Below are 22,008 nucleotides of genomic sequence, written 5' to 3' on the forward strand. Positions count from 1 at the left end.
TATATATATATATATATATATATATATATATATATATATATATATATATATCGACAGTCACTCCAGAAGAACCACCTCCGAACCAGCAGGAACGGCGAAGCAGGAGACAGACCACTGCATTCAGGAGAAAGATTTATTGTTCCAGATTATTCTGTGAGTAACCAGACATGACGCGTTTCGAGCTAAACAGCCTTTGTTCACATGCAAGGCAAAAGTGCAATGATAGTGCTTATAAAGTGCTTAAAGTGCTCCGCCCACCATTCTGTTTCCCAGTGAGTCACGTGACTCGCATCACAATGGAAAACAGACTATCTCAAAAACATATATATCTACAAGTATGTTGAACTGTCACTGTGAATATTTACAATTCCTGCATCAATGCGCAATGTGTAACAAAGATCTAAAAACAATATTTAGAATCCTTTTAAAATTATTATACACACAAAAAATACATATTCTGAGGACATTTGTCCAAAGGAAGGAGTTATAACTGGATGAATCCAGATAGCAAGTATTCACAGCTACAGAATAGAGCAGTCAAATTAATCGTAAAGAGATAGTAAATAATCATAGGGTGGCCAATATATACCTAATCATTACAAAGGAATCAACCTTTGACAGAGAAGTATTGGTGTGGCAGAGCCATATAACTAACAACCACAAACATGCTAGGACAAACCATGCCTAGTGTGCAAAGGAGGCTAAGAATAAAGTGCATACTGTCTGTTCAACTAGATTAAGCATATCAAGTTCATGGTATTATGTACATAAAGCACTGAAATATGGAAAAACATTATTATTACCCATGATAAAATCAGGAACTATATTATGTTTTTCTGTCTAAAAAGTGCAATCTTAAAACCATGAAATTCATAAAAACCACATCCAAAAAGAACATAACAGACTATAATACAAACATTAAATAGTGATAAAAGTGTAAAAAACGTGAAGAGAAGATATATCAACCCCAGATATAAAATTGGGGATGGCACAATATAAGAAAATTCAAAATACACAACACATAAATATGCAAATAAATAATCCTATTATACATATAAAGTGCTATGAACAGATGAGTGTCATATAAACCATGAAAGACAACAGGGAACCTGACTGTCTTTCAACACTAACCAGGATCGAAGAGAGACTCATACTCAAAACATCCGTCCTGTGTTATATATTGAGTTATACTGAGCAACAGGGAACCTGACTACTCGTGGACACAGGGCAGATAATCCGTACTGGAGAGAACCGAACAGCTCATTTCCAATCAACAGGTATCACAGGGATGGGCACGGGAAGCAAAACATGTAGCTGGAGTTCGTAATACTTCTAGAGAAAGTTGTAAAAATCCTCAGTATTATTAAGGCCATTAGGCCACTTACTATCGAACTCGAGTATAAAGCGAGTTTCGAGCTGTCGTAATAACAGCTCTCTGTTCCCTCCCCTGCGTAAGGGCAATACAGATCCTATTACAAAGTATCTCAAACAATTGAGATCTTTGTTGTGCTTAGCCGCGAAATGGCGTGCTACAGGATATGCTGTATCTGTATGTAGTATGGCCCTTAAATGCTGGAGAATCCTGACGTGCACCTGGGCAGTAGTACTACCGATGTAATGTAGTCCACAGGTGCACGTCAGAACATAGACTGCAAAATCTGTTTTGCAGTCATACCTGCCTTTGATAGGGATGTCATTAGAGCAAAATGGAATACGATAGTGAGTTTTGTTCTCCCCAAATTTACATGCTCTACAGTGTGAACATTTCCGAAATCCTGGTGTGGCCTTCAACCATATTTCCTTCTGTTTTAATTCAGGACTGGAGATGTCAAGACAACTACCCATGTTCCTTGCTCTACGGAAAGTCACCACAGGTCTAACAGGTAAAGTGGGGCTTAGAATATGGTCAGTCAGGATAACAGGCCAATTTTTTTGAATTATTTTTTTAATGGCCTGTTGATCACTACTGTACGCGGTGATAAACCTGGGACAAGTGTGGGTAGTGGAGTCAGACATCATGGAAATATTAGCATTATCAGAATTAGATGTTGAGAATAGACTCTCTCTACTTCTCAGCCTTGCTTTAGCCAAAGCTTGGTTGAAAATGTGATTGGAATAACCACGTTCCAAAAATCTACCTCTGAGATCAGTGATACACTTATCAAATTCTAGTGTGGAGCTGCAGATTCTTTTAACTCTCAAGATTTCGCCAAGAGGGATACTGTAAATAGTGTGGTTCGGATGGAGACTAGAGGCGTGTAGCAAGGTGTTACCTGATGTCGGTTTGCGATGCAATGTGGAAAAGAGTTTGTTTTGTTCCACATAGACCTGAACATCAAGGAATTCTATTTGGCAAGCACTAATGTGTGAAGTAAAGTGGAGGTTTAACACATTGTCATTGATCTCAGTAATAAACAACAAAGCTTCCTGTTCACTTCCTTGCCAAAGAATGAAGATATCATCTATGTATCTCAAATATTTGATGATCTTCTCTCTCACCCAAATTGCGTGTGTAGTGCCCAGGACCTGTTCCTCCCACCAGCCCACGTGCAAGCACGCGTAGCTGGGGGAGAAACAGGAACCCATGGCCACGCCTCGCAGTTGCCTCCATATATCTTTCCCAAAGGTGAAAAAGTTGGTATTGAGACACCAGTGCATAAGTTCCATAATGACTTTATTATGTTCATAGAAGTCCGCAGAACGAGTGTCTAAGAAATGTTTAGCAGCTCTAAGTCCCTCTACATGGCCAATGCTCGTGTAGAGGGATTCCACATCCAAAGTGATAAGCAGCATGTCCTCCTGCCATTCCAAGTCTTGAATTTTCATCAAGAAATCGCCAGTGTCACGCACATAGCTGGGTAATTTCTTGACTAGGTCCTGCAAAAAGTGATCAACATAGCGGCTAACATTTTCCCCTGCACTGTTAATCGCCGAGATGATAGGTCTTCCAGGGGTCGGCAAGACGTTTTTATGTATTTTCGGGATTAGATAGAAAACAGGGAGGACGGGGAACTCTTTGTGCATAAATTTGTACTCCTCACCTGAAATCAATCCCTCTCGCCGAAATCTGTTGAGCATTTTTTCCAACATAGTTTTGGCGTTGAAATAATCTTTCTTAGTTGCTTTGCAATAGCAAGTGATAGTATTCAATTGCCGCAACGCTTCAGTTACATAGTCCTTTTTATCCCAGATTACCAAATTGCCTCCTTTATCCGCTGTTTTCACAACGATATTTGGGTTACTGGATAATTTTTTCATAAGTGCTATGTACTTGGCCTGTTGTTGGTAATATCTACCTTTATTCCTTTTGCAAGACTTTATGTATAATGACTTGATATCGTTGGTTATACATTCATGGAACGTGTCGATACCATCTTTGGCCATTAAAGGTACAAACTTAGATTTGTTTTTAAAGGGCGTGATGCCTGCACCCTTCTGGTGGATGTTGATAGTGGCCAGTCTAGTTTGAGTGTTACTTTCTGACTCAGAGATAAACGGTTGAGAATCAGTGGCTTGACAAAGGTCATTAAGATCTAAGTAGGTGGATACATCAGTGGCTCTTACCTCCAACCCCCCGTCCGGGGTGTTGACATCAGTTGGGACCGGGATCACGGTATTAGACTTCAAAGTTTGTGTGGCAAAATATTTGCGCAATTTCATTTTGCGTATAAAGCGATACACATCTATACGCGTCGCTGCATAGTCAAAAGGCTGGGCCGGGCAGAAGTTGAGTCCTAAAGATAGAAGTTGTTCTTCTGCTTTCTCCAGAACTACATTAGAGAGATTGATGACTGCGTTGCTGCTACTCACTTCTTTCGCAGCCATGGCCCCTTGGCTTTCTTTTTTTGTTGCGGTCCTTTGTTTTCTTGCGTGTTTCCTTCGTTCTCGTCTTTTTTGGTTCTTTGTTTTATGACTTGCCCTTGACTGTCCAAGCGAGGGCACAATGTTCTCAGTCTCTCTGCCACTAAAAAATCAAGTTCTTCACCCAGATCCAAAATAGGCGCTTGTCGTTGATCCCTACTAAGATCTTCGCTGGAGACGCTTGATGAGATGTTACTGCCGGTTTCATCATTCGGCAGCCCCTCCTCATGTTCAGGATAGTTGCAGGCAGCAGTGGGAACCGGTTGTTGTTTAACATTGCCACTATATTGCTGGCGTTTAGCTGCGCTATATTTCCGGGCAAAAGTAAAAATCTGACCATTAGCATAGTCTGCTTGATCGCGGGCAAACTTGCTGACTTTTCTAGCCTTGATCTTGTCCTCATGTTTTTTGAGTCGGTCAGTCATGGAAGTTTCCAGGCTTTTTACAATTTCCTCGGACTCCTTACATTTGCTGATTTCCTCAGTAATTCTGTTTATGTTCAACAGTATTTGGTCCCTGTCGATGGCAGCATATTTAATTAGAATATGCACTAAGTTCATTGAGGCTGCCAAATTACTCTGCCCCCACTCCTTGAGCATCATGGGGTTAGGGCGATCGAAACTCGGAGCCAGCATGATGCGGAGCCCCCTCGGAACACGACCAGCATCCGCATATTTGGTCAATGAGTAATGTTCCCACCACTTAGTGATCTCCAAGCGTCGTTCTTTTTCCAAATTTCTGTACAGCGTCTTAATGTTACCTTCGCCACTATTTTCCGCCCCAGCCGGGACCTTGCTAGTGGTAACACTCGTGATGGATATGTTTTCAAATAATTGTGCCGCTTCTGCTTCTCTGGCACGGAAAGCCTCCGCTGACATCCTGGTTACTATTTACAGAATAGTATAATCCTCCGGTCCGCACTAAAACATGCCGCTTGCCGAAATTACTGCAGACGCGGCTGTTGGTTCGCGTTTGAACAGTGCAGCTGAGTTTACCGAAGCATCTCTCCACCTATCAAATGCTGTGTGGTTAGAGTCAGTTTTCGTGCACCAATCCGGAAGGCAGAGTCAGCCGACCCAGCCCGGGACTGTATCGCACTGGAACACCGACTTCCTTACACCGTACTGCAGATAGGGAGCATCCGTACCAAATTCCGATCCCGGAAAAACGTACCGCTGGTTTTGAACGTTGGATGCCTCACTCGGAGAGGGGGTCTGTGATCAGAAGCAAAACCAAACTTCTGTAATTATCGACAGTCACTCCAGAAGAACCACCTCCGAACCAGCAGGAACGGCGAAGCAGGAGACAGACCACAGCATTCAGGAGAAAGATTTATTGTTCCAGATTATTCTGTGAGTAACCAGACATGACGCGTTTCGAGCTAAACAGCCCTTGTTCACATGCAAGGCAAAAGTGCAATGATAGTGCTTATAAAGTGCTTAAAGTGCTCCGCCCACCATTCTGTTTCCCAGTGAGTCACGTGACTCGCATCACAATGGAAAACAGACTATCTCAAAAACATATATATCTACAAGTATGTTGAACTGTCACTGTGAATATTTACAATTCCTGCATCAATGCGCAATGTGTAACAAAGATCTAAAAACAATATTTAGAATCCTTTTAAAATTATTATACACACAAAAAATACATATTCTGAGGACATTTGTTTACATTTCACAGCGTGATAATAGAGATCTGTTTCTTTGAACAGTGTTCTGACAGAAGCGACGTTTATTATTTATTTAGTTACATTGTGGCACGTTTTGAAAAGAAGACTGTTTTCACTATTTGTTATGAGTCTATCATGTGTTTATTTAAAGAAAAATATTTTTCACTGATGGCATTCGTGATCGTGAACAAGGAGCAGGGTCCCGAAACGCGTCAAGATGCCGATTCTCTGCAAAAATAAATCACTGCTAACAAAGCCTCTGGGAGTCCGTGATTGCTGTTCTTTATCTTCAGATTTGGACAGTAAGTTTTTATATATATATATATATATATATATAAATATATATCTCGCATATTGGCATGTGAAAAAGAAGAAGAATTGAAAAAGTTGAGAAAAGAGATGGAATACAATCTTGACAAACATGAAAGTGAGGTGGAAGAATGAAAAGAACGAAAGTTCAGAAGAGATGAACACGATTATGAATGTGGGACAATATTAATGTTTGCAAAGCGATTTGAGACCTTAATACAGCAACTAGGAATAACAGAAAGCAACCAATAGAAACCCCAAACACGACGCAAAGTGAATCAGACACTGATTTCAGTGAAGGAGAAGATCAATCATTGTCGAGACACTGCACCTCTTTTTTAGACAAAATGAAATTAGTGTATCTGGACCAGCAATTACTAAGAGGCAGGGGGAGAGGCCGGGGAACCCCAAGAGGAATGGGAAGAGGAAGAGGCCAACATGCAACAAAATCAAACGACGAAAAACAAGAAGAACCTCAAGAAAAAACAAAAGTATACCACCTAAGCAATCGGGTGACGAAGACATAAACAATGTAGAGCCAACAGATCCATATTTAATGATTAATCTCTCAAAACATGTCTTGACAAGAGCTGAGGAAAACCTACTTAACAAAGGACTAACATTTTGTCCAGAAAAGCATTTTGATATAGTGTAAACGAAAAAAGATCTCTTTAAATACGTACTAAAAATTGACTAAATTCTTCAACAGACCAGAGAGACAAAGCGCTATGTTAAATGAAATGACAGAAGACTCAATTGAAGAACAGACACCAGAGCTGACAATTGCAGAAATTTCTAGCTTACGGATGGCATATGGCCTAGGAAATGAAACTAATGAGGAGAACATCACAGATACACAAATCTTACAAGAAATGGGCATCAGAACAGACCAAAATCTGATTACCAAATTCAAAAATAAATTCAAATTTTGCCCCACATTATATTGTGCTAATAGGATAGATACATTTTATGATTTAGTAGCCATGGATCTGGAAAAGATGAGCAATGTCAAGCATGTAGGAAATAAAGAAAACCTGAGCAAGGAAGAACGTATAGCACTAGAATCTCATATGAACAACAGTGTCTCTCTATGCGTCCATTAACCATGATATAGACTTGAAGCAATAACATCTTTTTTTAAACAAAAGCCTATAGAAAAGCTCCAACATTGCCATATGGTCCTAGAAATGATAGAACTATGCTTAAGGAACAACATTATCCTTTTTAACAAGACCTTTTACTCCCAATGCTGTGGTAATGCCATGGGAGTTTCCTTCTCTCCAAGCTACACCAACGTAGTAATGGGTTGGTGGGAAAAGACTATAGCTTGGAGAGAGGAAAATGGCCATCATGTAGCCAAGGTGGTACTTTGGCTATGCCTTATAGACGACTTCTTTCAACTCTGGATGGGACTGATAAGGAATTCCAAGATTTTTTCAACGTGCTCAACAATAATGACATTGGTCTGAAATTCACTCATACCATCAGTGCAAGTGAAATTGTATTATTGGATACAAAAGTATACGTTAAAGAAGAACAAATTGAAACAACGGTACACAGGAAAAGCACGGCAACTAATAGCGTGTTGCATGGAAAAAGTTTCCACCCAGAAACCCTAAGGAGAAATATACAGTATGGTGAATTCATTCGAATGAAAAGAAACTGCTCTAACATCAAAGAGATGAATAAAAAAATAACAAAGACACCAAGAAACGCTTTTTACAAAGAGGGTATCAGTACAATGATGTAAAATGGGGAGAGCTTAAAGCAAGAAGTCTAACTAGAGCTGAAACATTGATAAACAAAAAACGCAAATGGGAAAGGACAACCAAAAAAACCTATAAGAATGGTACTAACTTATAGTAAAGAGAGCTGCAAAATTCGTAAAACCTTGAAAAAATATTGTAACATCTTAACAAAAGATCCAGATATTGGAAAGGAATTAGGAAATCATCCACAAATAAACTATAGGAAGGCGCCATCATTGTCTGACAAGTAAGTCAGTAGCCACTTTGAAACAACCCAGCACATGGCTGCAAGATATGCAAAAAGGATTCAAGAAATGCAGCCAATGCAAAGCCTGTAAGTTTGGCAAAACAATTAAAACAATCAAGGACCCACAAGGTACAATATTCAACATTAATGATACCATAACATGTAAAACCACCCATGTGGTGTATTTGTTGGAATGCCATTGTGGGAAACGGTATATTGGAAGTATGATCTGTCCATTGAACAAACGTATCCTTGAACACATACAGGCTATACAAAACAAAGATCTGACATATGCTATAGCCAAACATATGACAACGCATGAGAATAAGACATGGCTGGATGTAACTTACAGTGGCTTAGCAACAATGCCAATCAATGAAAGAGGTGCAAATAGAACCCTCAAGCTGAGATGTCTGGAATCCAGATTGATCATCAGATTCAGGACCAAAATCCCGATGGGGTTGAACGGGGATGAAGAACTGTACATACATTTGTAAACATACATGCTGATTATTCATTCATTCAAATAATCTTTATTTCGGTCAAGGAGCTTAAAAGATACAAAATACAATCAATAAAAAAACATAATTACGGCTGTGTGTATCATCATTGGGTTAAAAAGTACCCAATTAAATTTCATGAAGGCTAAAAACATGAATAAAAAAGGATAAAAAAGTTAGAGGAATATTATACAAGTTAAAAATAGTGTACAATCGGAGCACAAATTTCAAACGTCGGGCTAGACGAGACAGAACATTATCCGCTGGAATTGTTATTAATAAATGACCAGCACCTACGCCACATGGCATGTAAAAAACAAGAAACTGAAAATACAACAGGTAAAGAAGTATCACATTTTAGAATCCTTATTGCCTGATGGTACTGCTTGAACCCCAAGTTTCTGCACAGTTGGATAAGCCTACGCTGCCTAAGAGGCTTATAGGATGGGCAGAAGAAGAAAACATGGGGCTCAGACTCCTCCTGTGTACACACGCTGGACATTCTAGCCACTTGGCGTGAGACCATTTGTGGGAAAAAAAACATAAGTGGTAGTGTACCATGTCTAAATTGTACATAGAGTTTCCTCGCTCCACTGGGAAAAATCTTATCCAAAAATGGCTCAAGTTTGTACTCCTCTTTGTTGCTTAGAAACTCTAAAGTTAGTGAACCCAGCATAGATGTGTGAGGATATCAGCCAGCTGATGGTTGCAATGGAGTTTTACCAAATCAGCACGGGACATCTTCGTACAAGCAACTTCAGGGTTGCTCCAAAAATCTGGGTTACCTAACCTCTTACTCTCGTTTCTTATATAGGCAAACATTGGATTTTGTCACTCTCAGGGAGTTTCATGAGTTCTTTGGCTTCATCTCTAAAATAACTCAGTTCTGGGGTTACCCATAGTCTATGCCAGTATATTAAAGGGCGTAGACCAATTTCTTCATCTATAGGTCTAATACCTAGATTCAATCTTAAAGGGATAAGGGAGTACTGACTGGGAGAGCCAACAAGATCTCAAAAGTCAGTTTTCTGCCTTGAGGAAATATTTAGTCGAAAAATATCCCCACAGTTCTGGCCCGTATAATATGGCTCCCCTGGCTTGCGCTTTGTAAATTTCCAAAATGGAGTCAACTGGTTCAAAGGTGGATTCTCTGTGCAATTTTAAGACACCTCCTGTAGTCTGTACCAGCCTAAGTTTAGCCTTGGCTATCTGGGGGCCCCACTCCATATTATCGGTAAGGGCAATGCCCAAATATTCGAATACGGTTACCCTTTCCAGAGAGAGATCATTTAGAGAAGGGTTGGGACGGGTGATCTTTGGTGGGTTACAGATCATGTACTTTGTCTTTAAGGTGTTAATCTCCAACCCCCTTTTCTTGCAGAAGCTGGAAAAACTGTCTAGGGCACACTGTATTCCTATCGGGATTTGGACTATAGAAGGGTGTCGTCGGCAAACATTAATGCCACTACCTGCTCATTTCTTAGCTTGGGTGCATCGATGTCTTTGACCCCCTAAGATGAGCAATTAGGGCATTGACAAAAAGACAAAAAAGGGTGGGGGCCAGGACACATCCCTGCCTCACTCCTCTATTGACCAAAAACCTAGGTGTCAGGGCACGCCTTTTGCCACTTCTAACCTGGGCAAAAAACATTTGTATGGAGTCTCTTGGGAATGTCAAGAAGATAGATAGGGATCCCCATATCTGCCAATACTTCCCACAGGATGTCCCGAGGTACCAGATCGAAAGCTGTCTTGAGGTCAACAAAAATTAAGTAGAGACTGCCACCCTCTACTTTCACCGTTTTCCAATATAGTAATTGCAGTCTAAGAAGATGGTCTACGGTGGATGTTTTGTACCTAAATCCATCTTGATAGGGGCTCAATATCTAAGATTCCTCCATCCAGGTCTGGAGACGATCGAGAATAATCTGTGCAAAGAGTTTTTGGCTCACGTCGATCAAACTGATCGGGCGGTAATTTGCAGGGATTAATGGGGAGCCCTTTTTAAATACTGGGACAATCTCGGCCCCCAACCAAGTTTCAGGTATGGGGGAGCCATGAAGTATGGCATTAAACATCAGACAAAAGCATGGAATCCAGACCACAGGTTGGTCCCTAAAAAGATCCCTGGGGATTTTGTTGAGACCAGGTGCATTGCCTGCTGGGAGTCTACTAATCGCACCCTCCACCTCCAATAGTGTTATAATTATGCCTGTCACTGGTTTAAACATGGGCGATGTGGGAGCGTCTTCCAGGCTATATAGGAAGTCATTGTGTTCATTCTGGGGGATTATCAGGCTTGTGGAGGTATCGATCCACCTCTCAGGCGTGATACTCGGCTCATTTGCAACCTGACCACAGCTACTGCCACTTCTCACTATTGCCCAGAATTCCCGCATATTCCTATTCCCCAGAGAACTTTTTAGGTTTTGCCTGGCGAAAGCTGTGCTCTGCGCAGCTTTTTCGCGCAGGCGAAAACCTAATGAGTATAGTAGGGGAGACAGGAACGGCCCCCGTCTTCCATTGGCTAGCTCCATAAATGGAGGCTAGCCATTGGAAGACGGGCCTGTCCGTCAATGCCGGACCAGATTCGGGGGCGTTCCCGAGAATTTTTGGCTTTTGGCTACGTCACGCTACGTCAGCCAAAAGCCAGAACGTGCCCGAATCTGGTCCGGCATTGCCGGCACCCGCCTTCCTGCTCGGGGCCGTGAGAAGGAGCCTCGCTTAGAGCGCGTGGAGCGCTTTTGCTGACCTCTAAAGCCGGTGCCCACCCGGCAGTGTCCCTTTGTTTCCCCGCCGCGGCCCCCGAAGCCGAGTTCCCCAGAAGGAAGCAGCCGTCCGCCTCCAGCCAGGGCCGCGCTGGGATTGGCCCATTCGTAAGCATGGGCGAATTTTGCGAATCTCGCGTTCGCGAATTTTGCGGATTTGCGAACTCGCAATCCGCAAAATCCGCGAATTCTCGCGAATTTGCTGATTTTTTTTTTTTGTGTTTGCGCGGGTTTCTGCCAGTTCGCGAGGGTTTTTTACAATGTCGCAAATTGCGAACTTACCTGTCGGGTCGCAAGTTTTGCGAACTTGTTGTTTCTACGTGTCCAGCCTGTTTGGGACACTCTTCTTCATCACTGCCACTCTCTGTCACCACTGCCACTCTCTGACTACTCATGCCACCCTCTGGCCCACCCATGCCACCCTCTGTTTCATCACAGCACCCTCTGGTTGTCCAGTCAGTGTACATTATTGTGGCAACGCAAGCACACCTTCCCTGCCTCAAGTGACCTGAATTAATTTGGGGCTGATTAATGTGTCACAGAATATTTTTTTAGCTGGCACCTGCTTCCTTAGTGCTTCCTGATTAGTGATCTTTTGCACTTGCTAAGTGCTTTCATTGTTGCAAAATTAGTTACAACACCTGCCCTGCCCCAACTGACAATAATGAATTAGGGGCTGATTAATGGATTTGAACTTCCAGCCTGGCTCCTGCTTGTCTCCCTTAGCTGTAATTCAGGACCTTTGTGGCATATGTGTAACTATTCTGAGGTTCAGAGCAGGGTCACATAATAGTTTCAACTGGCAACTGAACTCTGGAGGGGCCCCTCAGGAAGCACTACAGGAAATGGCTACTAATGATGAGCCTGAACTTTTGAACCTGGTAAGTAGTTCCTTTCAGTTTTGCTAAGATCGTATTTCTGCAATTTTGCACTTATTCGCGGGGCGCGAACTCACGCGAACAGTGCGAACAGTGCGAGCAAAATCCGCTTCTCGCGGATTTGCGGATTTTGCGGGAGATTCGCAAATCTCGCGGATTGCGAATTTACCGAAAATCCGCAAAATCCGCGAGCGAAACGGATTTTCCGCCCATGCTTACCCATTCGGCCGAGCCTCCGCCGCGTCATCGGGAAGAGGAGTGGAGAGTGGGAAGCAAGAGATCTGCGGGAAGCTGTCCAGGTGAGTGTTTTTTTTTTTTTGTTTCTTACGCCTGCCCTGACTTACTGTGTATATATCCGCCCCATCCCTGAAATGTCCTACAGTGGATTCCAGACTTCTATACAAATAAATGTCCTGCCTTCAATGACGTGAAATTATATTTTATGAAGTTAACACTAGGCATGTTCTACTATAAACCGGGTTAAGGCCCGCCTCTGCATAGCGTGTTGCTGCCTCAGCTTTGTATTTACATGTATGAACACTGTTGGATTTAATTAAAGTGTGATTAAAAACAAAGATCGTGTGTGTCAGTGAAGCGAGTTTGCCCCTCTTTTGGCCCATATAAAAGCGCAGGTTTTGTCCTCGCTGGTGTGTTTTGTTTTCCGAGTGTAGTTTTATCTTCGGGTTGACCCCTGACCTTTCTCCGGGTACAAGATGCTGGCGTTTGTTTTAGTCGCTGTGTTTGCTCCTCGACGGTGAGGTGGCCTTGTGTTATTGATTTCTCCGGGAGCAGCGAGGTGTCAGGGTGCCGCCCCTCCCCCAGCCCTAGATAGGGGGCTGGGGCGACAATGGTCTGGGCAGGGGGCTGCCTCCCTGGTGAATGCCCTGCAGATAAAGGTGTGTCTGCAGATAGATGCCTTGGAGCAGCCGCGAATCTTCTACAAAATGTCTCTTTACAAAGCTGATTCCCACTCTGTTATCAGCCTTGGGAGAAAAGGGTACCTTCCACCCCCACCCCCTCACACACATCTCTTTTACCCTCCAACATCGAGGCCTCAACCCCATATTGCTCTGAGAGGTTGTATAAAAAAACAAGTTTTAGCCCCAAAAAATGAATGTAGCCCTAAGGCAGCCTTCCCCCCCCCTTTCCCCTCCACGCGCTTTCTTCTGTCCCGTGGCAGTTCAGCACACGCCTCGGTAAAGAGAACGTGTTCAGCGATTCTGCAGCAGCAAAAACAGCTTATCACATTTTTACATTTCCGGTGCCTGCCTGAATTGAGGCTCACCCCTTCCAGGACTTTGACGTTTCGTGTCCACCCTCTTTACCTTCACCTCTGCATTCCTCCCATGTTGCGCTTATAGGGAAGATGCTGAACTCAGTCCTTCGCATTATGTGGCTGTCTCTGCTGCTGGCATTGCCACGGTCCCCCATAAAGGCTTTTTAACCAGCTAAAACCACTGGAGAGCGATGTGGACCACTCCAGTGTCGCACTGTATTTGAGAATGTGAAAACGTCTGTCTTTGGCTACTACATCCTGCCTTGGCTTTCTAGCAGGGTATGTGTATAAATGCCCAGTATTGACATTTGAAAGTATACTTCAGGGGTGCGTGTATGCATGTGCAGCAGGGTATGTGTGTGCTTTGAAATCTGGGTATCTTTGTCTTCAAGGTGAGTGTGTGTGTGTGTCAGCCTACTGGGAGTATGTACTTCTGTCTAAAGGGGATCTGTGTGTCTGTACATGCGAACGTCTGTGCATGATAGAGTTTCGCCATTAGTGTGTCTGCACTGTGGTATGCCTCTGTAGGGAGGGCTGTGTGGTACTGTGCAGGGGTGGGTGCATCTGTGTAGTGTGGTTGTCTCTGTGTAATTGGGTTGTCTGTATTTCCAGTGGTTAAGCAACAGGCGAAGACAAAATGTAAATACCCATTGGTAAAGAATTAGGAAGGCAGCATAGAGAATTTCCAGGTTTGAGCTAATAAGACAGAATCAACAATATTTTGGCGTATAGACTCAGTAACAACTGGTGAAAGAGGTAATGAATGTCAGTGCTGGAAGCGAAATTAGTGCACACCCATAAGGCCTAGTACCAAATTCAAAATAAAAGCAGTTTTTTTAATGGACTCTGCTTGTGCCTCCGTGTGCCCCTGTTGCCTGCTTGTGCCTCTGTGTGCCCCTGTTGCCTGCTTGTGCCTCTGTATGCCCCTGTTGCCTGCTTGTGCCTCTCTGTGCCCCTGTTGCCTGCTTGTGCCTCCGTGTGCCCATGTTGCCTGCTTGTGCCTCCGTGTGCCCCTGTTGCCTGCTTGTGCTGTGTGGGTGTGTGTGGAGGGCTCTGTGTGGCTGTGTGTGTGGGAAGCTTTGTGTGGCTGTGTGTGTAGGAAGCTTTGTGTGGCTGTGTGTGTGGGGGGCTTTGTGTGGCTGTGTGTGTGGGGGCTCTGTGTGGCTGTGTGTGTGGGGGGCTCTGTGTGGGTGTGTGTGTGGGGGGCTCTGTGTGGGTGTGTGTGTGGGGGGGCTCTGTGTGTGTCATTTGCGGGAGATAAAGCTAGTGGCATTGTAAATGACAATGCCATTTATTTATGTTAAAAAAACATTAATAAAAATAATGTCAAGAGCAATGCCAATAGCTCTAAGTTTAACAAAGGCAAAACCATTGCATTGTAAATGCTTGTTATACTGTCCCATCTATTATTTTCCCAATGCTGTTTAGCTTCTGCAATAGCCTGCTTGTACTGCTGCCTCCTGAGTTTTACTTGGGTCTAAGCTGGGGCTTTAATTGACTCAATTAAAAGAGACTTTGCCGTCTTACAGTTGTGATCAAACCACGACTGAGTCTTCTGATTTAGCCTGTTTTTGGTCACTTCCGGATTAAGTAAATCTGCCAAGTCAGCCACCAGCCCCAGATGTAATTTGGAGATTCTATTTATCATCACTTCCTGTCCGAGCTCAATAGAACCACTTATCTCCAAAAGAATCTTATAAACAACTAAGTATAAGGCGCTCATCTTATTTGAGGATTGTTTTATCACAGGCCATTTGAGCCTTCTTCTCTCATTAGAGAGAAGCAATTCACTCTTCTGGCTAATTTGCCCCCATGGGCAATGCCAGTTTCAGGAAGTCTCAGATTTAAGGCCAGAGCATTATGGTCACTGTCATGTTGTAGTAAGATCTCAAAATCGGTGACCATAGGCCAAGTCCTTGTCTCGACCAGGATATAATCTATCCAGGAGGTCTGGTCAATGCGATTGAACTTAGCATTTCCTTCGGGCAGAGAGGGCAAGATGGCCGCGGACTGACCACAGGAGTGAGTCGATAGTAACTCCCTCTCCCAACAAAGAAGAAAATGACCTCAGCAAACGAGGATAATGCAGAGATTTAGTTGGTTTATAATAAGAAGCATACTATTTAGGACATTGACATTGCTACAACAAAAGACTTCTCACAAGGCACTACAGGTTGCTTGGCTCTATCGACAAAATATTCGGAAGTCCAGCCCCGTCAGAAACACTGACAAGATGCCTCCACGCGGGGTGAGGCAGAAGGAGACGGACGAGACCGGGAAAATGTCCGACACCCAAGCGGTGACCAGGAAGCAGGCAGCCAAGCATACTGATACGGCTATGGACGCGGCACCCAGCAAAAAAGAACTAAGAAAGAAGGAGAAGGAGAGAGATGCCAAGATAAGAGCCGAGCAGAGGGCTGAGCGTAAAGCGGCAGCAGCAGTGGCCGAGAAAAATGCCCAAAAGGCGGCGGCGCTGCTATCCCAGAAAGAAAGAATCCCTAAAACCCCAAGAAGTACACTGAGACAACCTACCCTCGTGGAGGCGTTTACAGGAAGACCAGGGGGCATCGGGAGATCCGGCGTTCAAAACATCCAAAGCATCCAAAGCGGCAACATACCCTCACCGACTTCTTCACCATCAGCAACTTGGCGAACGGCAGCCCCTGTTGCAGTGGTGGCGGCGCGCACACCAGGAGCACCGAGCGGGATGATTCCCGACGTACAGACAACAGACAAGACGGATCTGTTCGAGGCAGCAGATCAGACGGCGGGGGAGCAGCACGCTGCGGAGGTCACACAAGTTACAGAAAATCCGGGCGGAGACAAAATTGAGGGCAGCAAGGTAAGCCGCACTGCTTCCCAGGCAGACAGCAACAGCCCGGCTCCGCAGGATTCTGAGGTAACGGGAGAAATCGGTGGCACACTAGAAGGGCTAAATGGCTTGGCAGAAGGTGTAGATATCCTGGGGGATAAGCGCAGTGGTGAGCAATCACAACCATTATCAGTCATACCTCTAGTTGCTCCAGCCCTTTCTGATAACTGCTTGTTGGACATAGCAGCACTGTAGGGGCCAAAAGCCCCAGGTGCGAGGTCTATACATGCTACTAATGTCATAAGTGCTACAGAAACATCAGAAGTATCAGATTTACCCATAGAGCCCTCATTGGAGTCGGGTTCACAAGAGAGGGATCAAGAGGATGGGTATACTAAGGAAATCCCAGAGCACCCCGTAACCACGGACTCCTTGGAAATGCAGGCTGAGACAATAAAAGAATCACATTTGACAGGCTCTCCTAATGAGGAACGCTTCTTCTCCGTAAATGAAGAAACTGGAATTTTGGACACATCATCCGGGAGTGGAGGGTCTGACTCGGAGGAAGGATCTGTAGTAAGCCTTACATCAGATGCAGATCTGGTCCAGTCTACATCGGAGGATACGATCCAACGACCCACCATAAACCAGAAGAAGAAATTACAGAAAAGCCGCCGCCAGAGCCGAAACCAGCAAAGTACGGTCAGCATAACTCAACTAGAGATGGCCAAAAAACTGGCCTGGTATTATTCGGCCACGTCTAACCTATACCAGGAGGAGGGGGACATGAGAGATCAGCAGGCTGGCCCACATAGCTCAGAAAATCTGACCCAAACTCCAACAATGGACCTACTTTATGCAACCCTGAAACAAATGCAGGGGTAGGCCAGGGCAGAGTCCAAAAGAGCTAAGCAAGTCAACAAGAAAATTAAAGGGTCGTTGAGCAAAATGCACAAGCTGTATGCCGAGATGGCAGGCCAAGTAACCGAAGTCGAGGAGAGAACGGGGAAATTTGAGGATGAGGTGACCCGCTGGCAGGAATTTAGGGCAGCTCAAGAGAAAAGCAATGAGGATACACAATGGTAACTCAAGGATTTTGAGAACAGGCAGAGGCGTAATAACATCAGGCTACTGGGTATTCCAGAAGGTTTGGAGGGGCAGGATCCCAGAGCATTTGTGGTCACTCTCCTGAAAGAAGCATTCCCGGATATCGTGGCTTGGAACTGGGAGGTAGAGGTCCAACGGGCACATAGGTTTCCCTTGACCCAAAAGAAAACGTATGGCACTTCACGAAATGATAGACCAAGGGCCATGCTGGTATTTATGGGGAACTTTCTGGCCAGACAAGAGATCATGGACAAAGCTAAGCCTCTGGACCATCGCTCTTTTAAAGGAACAACCTTCTTTGCACGGCCTGACTTTTGCCATGCCACGATAGAAAGGAGATGGCAGTTAAGACAATTGATGGATCCATTTCAGAAGATTGGTTGCGAGGCATATCTTTTGTTTCCGGCAAGATTAAAAGTGATATTAGACGGTCACACTAGAATGTTCTTCTCGGAGATTAAGGTGCAGAGCTTCTTGACTGAGCTGAAAGAGAAAAGAAGTCGGGGGGATTCTAGGCTTGTGATTAAATGAGTACTGTTGTTTATCCAAAAGATAGAGGCCTGAAAGTACGAAAGTATGCAATATCAATATGCAATGTCACTATGTCACTATATATACATTCAAGAGTGAATTATTTTTTATGGTCAGATTTTAGGTTTAAGCTTAATGGGGACACTCTGCAACGGTATTGATTTGTAAACTACATATAAGGGAGAGGGGGGGGCGACACTCTAGGGGCCAGGAAACAGCCACACATAGGTCAGGATTGACCTATTTGCCTGTGAAGGGGGGGTTGGGGGTGGGGCTGCAGGGGGTGGGAGGGGGGAGCACAGGACAGTGGAAGGAAGGGAGGGCATCATGGGAAAGAGAGGGTAATCATGGCAAATCGAAATCACAATCAAGAGAAGTTAAGGTGGAAATAAAAGTTAACATAACAAAGAAAGGTCTAGTGGAATATCCGAGAGACACGTGCGGAAAGGAAAAAAGGAACCAAGATGAGTTCAAATATTACGTTTTTAACATTAAATGTGTGCAGGCTTAATGACAGGTTGAAGAGGCAAAGGGTAGCTCTCTTACTTAAAAATACACAAGCTGATTTCATTTGTCTGCAGGAGACCCACATAGAGGGTAATAAATCATTCATGCTGGAACAATTAGGGTTACGCCATTTAGCACATTCAAAACAGGGGGCTAAAACCAGGGGGGTGGCTATCTTAATGAGACATTTTAATATTAGGACTAGAAAGAAACTGGAAGATCAATGGCGGAGATGGGCCCTGATTGAATGTCTGGAGAAGATTGGGTTACTCTTGGATCGATTTATGGTTCAACGGAGGACGATCCAGAGATTTTCGAATTCCTAGCTACATGGGCCCCAAGAATTGTCCTAGCAGGAGATTTCAATATTGATGGGACCTGAGGTTTAGGGTTAAATTCAAAAGGGCAATACCAAGGCAGGAAAAAAAGAGTTTGCAGAGCAATTATGAATATGGCTAGTAACAATACACTGATGGATGTGTGGGGGGAACTAAAGCCAGATGAGGCGGGCTGTACCTATTACTCAGCCCCTCATTCTAAATGTGTCCGTCTAGACTATTTTTTTATTAATAGATCAATGCTAGCCGACGCCAAAGTGGAAAGACTCCCACATATTCTGTCGGACCATAACCCCCTGATCCTGACAATAGCGGATAGTAGGCTCAGAAGGCAGGTAAGGTCCTGGACTTTTGAAAGGGAACTACTGATGGATATAGAATACGTGACCTATTTGGCTCATGGATAAAGGATTTCTGGGACATTAATAGAGGTAGCACCACCACAGGGAATGATTGGGACGCCTTTAAAGCGGGGGTCCGGGGCGAAACGCTTAGCTATAGCCTGGCTAAACAAAACAAAGAGAAGGTCAAGACGGAACAGTTATATACGGCTTTGCTGGGAGCAGAACATAGATTGGCACAGGCTACCCTATAGCATCGGGAGGTGGCAGAACGGTCCCTGGAGGTTATGGTTGCCAAGGCGGTGGCAGAATAGGGTATAGCAGTCAAAGCGGCTAAAATATATAATGCACAGAGAGAGAAATGCTATGAATGTAGCGAAAAGGTGGGGCGCACGCTAGCAGTACGTGCAAGACAGAGGGCAGCCAAAGGGGAGATAAAGAAAATAAGAGATAGCAGTGGCAATCTGATCTCAGACAGTGGGGGAATCATGGAGGTTTTTAGGGAGTTTTATTGTAAGCTATATGAGGAGGAACAGGATAGAGACGCTATTGAAATGCAGAGATATTTGCAAGATTCACCGAGCAAAATAGTTCAGGATGAGGACTGAGACTCACTAGATGTCTGCTTAGATGAGGAAGAAATTAGTGAGGTTATGTTAAGCTTGCCATCCGGCAAGGCAGCCGGACCGGACTTGATACCAGGAGAGTTCTACAAGACGTTTTGGTCATCTATTAAGGAGGATCTTGTCAAAACATTCAGGGAAGCACAGGCAGGGTTATCCATACCAGCTAGCTGGGGAGGGGCAGACATCATAATAATTCTTAAAAAAGGAAAAGATCCCACAGAGCCAGGATCATATCGGCCAATGACATTGATCAATGCTGACCTAAACAATTTTCTCAACAACGTTAGGAGTGAGATTTGCCAAGTTAATAGAGCAGTTGGTGAGCACTAATCAACACAGTTTTATCCCGCAAAGGGGCACCACATTACATATTAGGAAGATGATCACACTATTTGATACACAGGGTGAGGAGGGGAAACAAATGGCAGCCTTGCTGTTGGACGCTGAAAAGGCCTTTGATCGCGTTACGTGTAAGTTTTTGTGGGCAGTATTAAGGAGAGGGGGCCTTGGAGGAGGTTTCGTCAAGGCAATTCAATCATTGTATAAAAATCCTACCGCCTGTGTTAGGGTGAATGCAGGCTGTACCGCTCCCTTTGCCTTACTCGGGGTACACGACAGGGGTGTCCGTGTTCGCCCCTGTTATTTGCAATGTATATAGACCCACTGATTTTGAAACTGGAGCTAAACAATCAAATTTGTCCTTTAAACACCAAAAGGGGCCTCATTAAAGTACTCGCCTACGCAGACGATGTCGAGGTCATCACACCATCACCTGAGGAGGCCATTAGAGCAATAGAACAGGAGGCTGAGCAGTTCGGGCGAGTGGCTGGTTATGCACTGAATAAAACTAAGACGCAAATTATAAAGAATGCACATGCAGTTTGCACAGATACATGGGTGGTGGCTGAGGGGATCTATTTAGGTGTAACGATCATAGCTGATTTGGATAAACTGGTGGAAATTAATATTTGCCCCATTATTAAGAAAGTACAAAGGACCTAGATAGGGTGCATAACCTGCACGTCAATAGTAGGGTGGGTAAACTATGTTAAAATGAACTTATTGCCAACATTTTGATATTTGTTTAGAACCATCCCCTTGTTTTTTAATTCAATATGGTTTAGTAAAATAGAACACATGATTAACCGATTTATTTGGTCACAGGGTAAGACAAGAAGAGCAATAAGGTTCGTGTCTTTGCCAAGGGAAAGGGGTGGGTGGTCATTACCAGATTTGAGGCTATATTACTGGGCAGCAGTTTTACAGCAAATGACAGGCCTTTTGGGAGGAGCCGAGATGGAAGATCATACACAAGCAGGATCAACAGAGATATATGGTTTGATTTTAGGGGAAGAGACAGAGAATGCATTCCTGAGATATATAGAACCAAGTTATTTTAAGAGAACTAGATTCAAGACGATAGAGGCGGGATATAAGGTATGGAAGGCGTTTAAAAGGAGTTTTGGCCTGGGAAGATTTCACGCATACACTAGATTAGGGGATGATCCTACATTATCTCCCGAGATTTTTGCTGACGCTACGTTTAAGGAATGGGGACAATAAGGAGTGAAAAGAATGGGGAATCTGATAGGCCCGATGGGAGTACGCCAATTCACAGAAATACAACAGGAGTTTGGCCTTAGCACAAGGAGCTTTTTTAAGTATTTGCAGATGAGAAGCTTTTTGTCCAGCAAAAGAGGGGGCCCACTCGGATTTGGTGATAACGCAATCCTTCGAGTAATTGAGAGGGGGCACGGTTGTACGATTAAAAGGTTGTATGCGGAGCTTTTAGCCCATAGAGGGGATGATCTAGGAAAATTTGAAACAAAATGGATGGATTCTTTAGGGATACCCGTGGGGGTATTCGGAAAATCGTTACAACTCGGGAAAGAGGCTCTCTGTTCATCAGCGTTACAAGCTCAACACTATAAAACCCTGTATAAGCTATATTACACACCAGCCAGAATAGCTCAGTGGGGAGGCACCCAGGGTATTACGTGCCCAAGATGTGATATCACGGAAGGAGATCTAAAGCATATGTTTGCGGAGTGCCCGAACTTACTCCCTCTGTTAAAAGATATGGAAGTTTTTTTGATAGATCATTGAAATGCAAGTTAAGGTTAACAGCAGAGGTAATACTATTAGGAGTGGAGCAGGGAACAATGCAACCACAATATGTATATTTTGTCTTTGTGGCTATGGCTGTGCTTCGTTTATGTATAGCCTCTGCATGGCGGGATAGACTACCGCCTACAATGCAGCAATGGCTGGCACGGTTGCTGCATACATATAGTTTAGAAAAAGCAATATATGCTAGAAAAAGGAGGAAGGGAAGATCACTAGGACTGCGAATTTGGAATCCGAATATTGACTGGAAAAACAGGACGATTAGATCATAGATATCTCCTATTCTAGCATAGATCAGGAATGCTGTTATGTTAATCCCTTCCTTGTCTATGTCTTTTCGTATCCTTCGTGTATGGTCTA

Source organism: Lissotriton vulgaris, chromosome 9, assembly GCF_964263255.1.
Source record: "Lissotriton vulgaris chromosome 9, aLisVul1.2, whole genome shotgun sequence".
In the NCBI taxonomy this organism is placed as follows: Eukaryota; Metazoa; Chordata; class Amphibia; order Caudata; family Salamandridae; genus Lissotriton; species Lissotriton vulgaris.